The sequence below is a fragment of the Moschus berezovskii genome, chromosome X (assembly GCF_049115385.1).
Source record: "Moschus berezovskii isolate FMDL1 chromosome X, NW_MosBer_1.0, whole genome shotgun sequence".
Taxonomy (NCBI): domain Eukaryota; kingdom Metazoa; phylum Chordata; class Mammalia; order Artiodactyla; family Moschidae; genus Moschus; species Moschus berezovskii.
The window spans coordinates 15100135-15103848 of NC_142488.1; the positions used below are offsets into that span (position 1 = coordinate 15100135).

General features: G+C 39.0%; 1 pseudogene; it reads left to right on the top strand.

Moving 5' to 3' along the window:
- The first annotated feature begins 2884 nt into the window (after positions 1–2884).
- Positions 2885–3302, top strand: LOC129564403 (large ribosomal subunit protein eL33 pseudogene; annotated as a pseudogene).
- The last annotated feature ends 412 nt before the right edge of the window (positions 3303–3714 follow it).

The following is a 3714-nucleotide window of genomic DNA, read 5'->3' on the forward strand; positions in this document are numbered from 1 at the left end:
AATCAGAGCAGTGGATGGAATCAGGGCTTATTGCCTGGGTCAGTTTTAGGATGTGACTTGTAGGGTAGGGATGAAGGCATTTGTCCTCTAACTTTGTTCTCCATCCTACTGTCTTGACACTAAGTCTCAAGACTGTGAGATACCAGGCCAGATAGAGGTTTAAGAACCACATTAAACTAGATGGAAGTTTTAAGTTCTGTGCCTGATTTTTGCTTTTGTGTCATGGAACAACATTTCCTTATTTTGGTCTCTGCTCACATGCTAGAGTCAGTGATGTGATGAAGCCCTTGGGACAAACATAGGAAAAACTATATTTGTGTGCGGGTTGTGTTTCATCAGGGCACAAGAGCTGTCTATAGTGTACTTTAATTATCATTCTCTTCGTCCTATGGAGGGCATTTTGGTAAGTTGAGAGAAAGAAAGAAGCTGATTTCTGGTCTCATACTGTACATACTGGGCAGTGTTTCGCAGAATCAGTAGAGAGAGGAGGAAGAGGGCTTCACTATCTATGTGATGAAAGTACTCTACATTTGAATTTAGAGAATCCATAAACGTTGCTCGCCCCACCCCTGCTTTACCTCTGAAGCCAATGATGCCCACATGCGTCTCTCTCCAGTTCCATTTCTAGCTATAAAATAGCTCTTTTTGTGACTTTTTTTCTTTGAATGCTACTCTGATACTTAGGGAAAAGAAAGAAGATTAAAGGAAAGACAAAGAAGATAAAATTCAAGACACCCCTTCCCCAGGCCCTTGAAGGAAGAGGAGATGGTTTAGGCAGGCTTTCAAATAATAGAAACTCTAATGGCTAATTTGGACAAAATAGGGAGTAGGATAATCCCTAGAAAAAAGAAGAGAAAACTGAGTCCTGTAGCCTGAGTACATTTCAGAGCACCCAGTGCTGCTTGAGAGTGTCAAGCAAGGCTTTTAAATTATCTGGTTTGCAAATTCTCAGCCTCTGTCTCACCCTTCAACCATGCTTTCTAACATCTAAATTACTCAGAGTCTACATTTAGTGCTAGAATGTGAATTAGAGCAGTATATAACTGGGATTATTTCCGTTTCCAACCTAAAACTTATGCTTTGGTGTCTGAGAGAAGCAATGGATTCATAGACCAAAATATATTTGCATACAAAAGCATTCATCAGTGTTTGTGCTCCGCCTCAAGATGAAACTTGAATTACACTGAAAAATCATGTATTTAAGAGTATGTCTCTAATAAATCCAGTGTCATCTAGGGAAATAAGACCTGTTATTAGGCTGATACACTGGCTGGCCATTCGTTTTCCTGGTCAAGACCTCTAGGCATGACAATTTAAGCTTGTTTCAGAGCTAAACCTCTTGCCTTGGAAACCTTTCCCCTACTTCTGTTGCTAGGTCCTCCAGCCCTGTTCAAGCACTGTGCATAATAGCTTCTTGTGAGGAAATGACATTTAGAGCTCTCTCGATCTGTCAGCTTAATACCAACGTTTTAAAAAGCACATGTTATGTTAGTGAGGCCTTCTCTTTCCTTAACTCTCATTTTTTCTGCTTCCAAGGTTGAAAGTATGTTTAAGAAACAATTTAAAATTGACACTAGTATTTGTGCAATTATTTCCTATCTAACAGTATTGCTTTTTCATATTGAAAATTATTTCTTTAATGGGCAAACTGTTACATTAAAAAAATAGCTGTGAATGACAGGCTTGCTTGTCATGCCTCATTTCCCCAAAGCATTGCTTTCCAAGTGGGTTACTTGGGTGAAAATAGATAATTACTTATTGAGTGGACTGTTATGCATTTTTGTTTTCTTTCAAGGGCCTGTCATGTAATAGATGCTCAATGAATAACTATTAAATGTTTGAATGAATTAATGAGTGCCTGATAAATCACCCCACTACTAATTATTTTACACTGAGCTCCAGATCAATGTACATGTATTGTACTTTTGGGGAAAAAACATTTTAATTATCTTGAAAGGATATCAACGTTGCTATATAGTTTTAATTTTTAAAATTGTTTTATTGTGGAAAATTTCAAACATACCACAAAATTGAAAGAATTTTATAGTGAATATTTATATATCTAGATCCTACCATTTATATTTTCCTATACACATTTTATTACCTATAACAACTCATCTTAATTTTTGACCCATTTTAAAGTAAACTGAAGATATCTGTACATTCCCTGTGTATACTTCAGCATTCATATTGCCAATTAGAGTTCAGTGTTTGTCTAAAGATTGTCTCTTGGTATAAAATTTACATATAATGAAACAGACAAATCTTAAGAATATATCCACTGAATTTTGATTAATACAAACCCCCATCAAGACATAGAATGTTGCCCTTTCCCACACATACACTGATTTCCCCTTCACATCTTCTTCCCTACCAGGAAACCACCATCCTAATTATTTTCCATTATAGATCAGATTTACCTGTTCTAAGCTGGTTTTAGAAAAGGCAGAGGAACCAGAGATCAAATTGCCAACATCCACTGGATCATCGAAAAAGCAAGAGAGTTCCAGAAAAACATCTATTTCTGCTTCATTGACTATGCCAAAGCCTTTGACTGTGTGGATCACAATAAACTGTGGAAAATTCTGAAAGACATGGGAATACCAGACCACCTGATCTGCCTCTTGGGAAATCTGTATCCAGGTCAAGAAGCAACAGTTAGAAGTGGACATGGAACAACAGATTGGTTCCAAATAGGAAAAAGAATACGTCAAGGCTGTATATTGTCACCCTGATTATTTAACTTCTATGCAGAGTACATCATGAGAAACGCTGGAGTGGAGGAAGCACAAGCTGGAATCAAGATTGCCAGGAGAGTATGGAGGTGTGTGGAGTTCTGCAGCTGAACTTTGGGTGCAAATAAGTGGGGTAGGCTCAGCTATATCCCTCGGATGAGACACTGGCCTGCTGGGAACGGGACTTCTAAAACGACAAATATGTCTGGAAGGCTGTGGTCCAAGGCCATTTTTGCTGGCTATAAACGGGGTCTATGGAACCAAAGGGAACACACTGCTCTCCTGAAAATTGAAGGTGTATATGCTCGAGATGAAACTGAATTCTATCTGGGCAAGAGATGTGCTTATGTGTACAAAGCAAAGAACAACACAGTAACTCCTGGTGGAAAACCTAACAAAACCAGAGTAATCTGGGGAAAGATAACTCGAGCTCATGGAAACAGTGGCATGGTTCGTGCCAAATTCCGAAGCAACCTTCCTGCTAAGGCCATTGGACACAGAATCCGTGTGATGCTGTACCCTTCGAGGATATAAACTTCTTGAAAATAAATAAAAGTGTGGATTTGTCCTGTTGTGCTTTTGTTAAATGGCCTAAAAAACTCTTTGTCCTGAATACAGTTGTTAAATCCTAAAATGGTGGTGGTTATCAGGCATATACAGAGTACACAGGAGCCTAGAGAATATAGAACTATAGGAGGGTTTTGATGAGGATGGATGTATCTTGTGTCTTAATACAAGACCATAAATGGTAGGGGGACGATTACAAGTGATTTTTAGTTGGAAACAGTGGAAAGGAGCATCTTGGACGGTTTCTAGTGATGGAGCACTGGAATCTAGCCTATGGAAACATTTTTTAATTTGGCAGCACTGTGTGGCTTATGGGTTTCTTCTGTCCCCCAACCAGTGATCAAACCTAGGCCTTTGGCAGTGAGAGTGCAGGGTCCTAGCCACTAATCGCCCAGGGAAGTCCCTTTAGCCA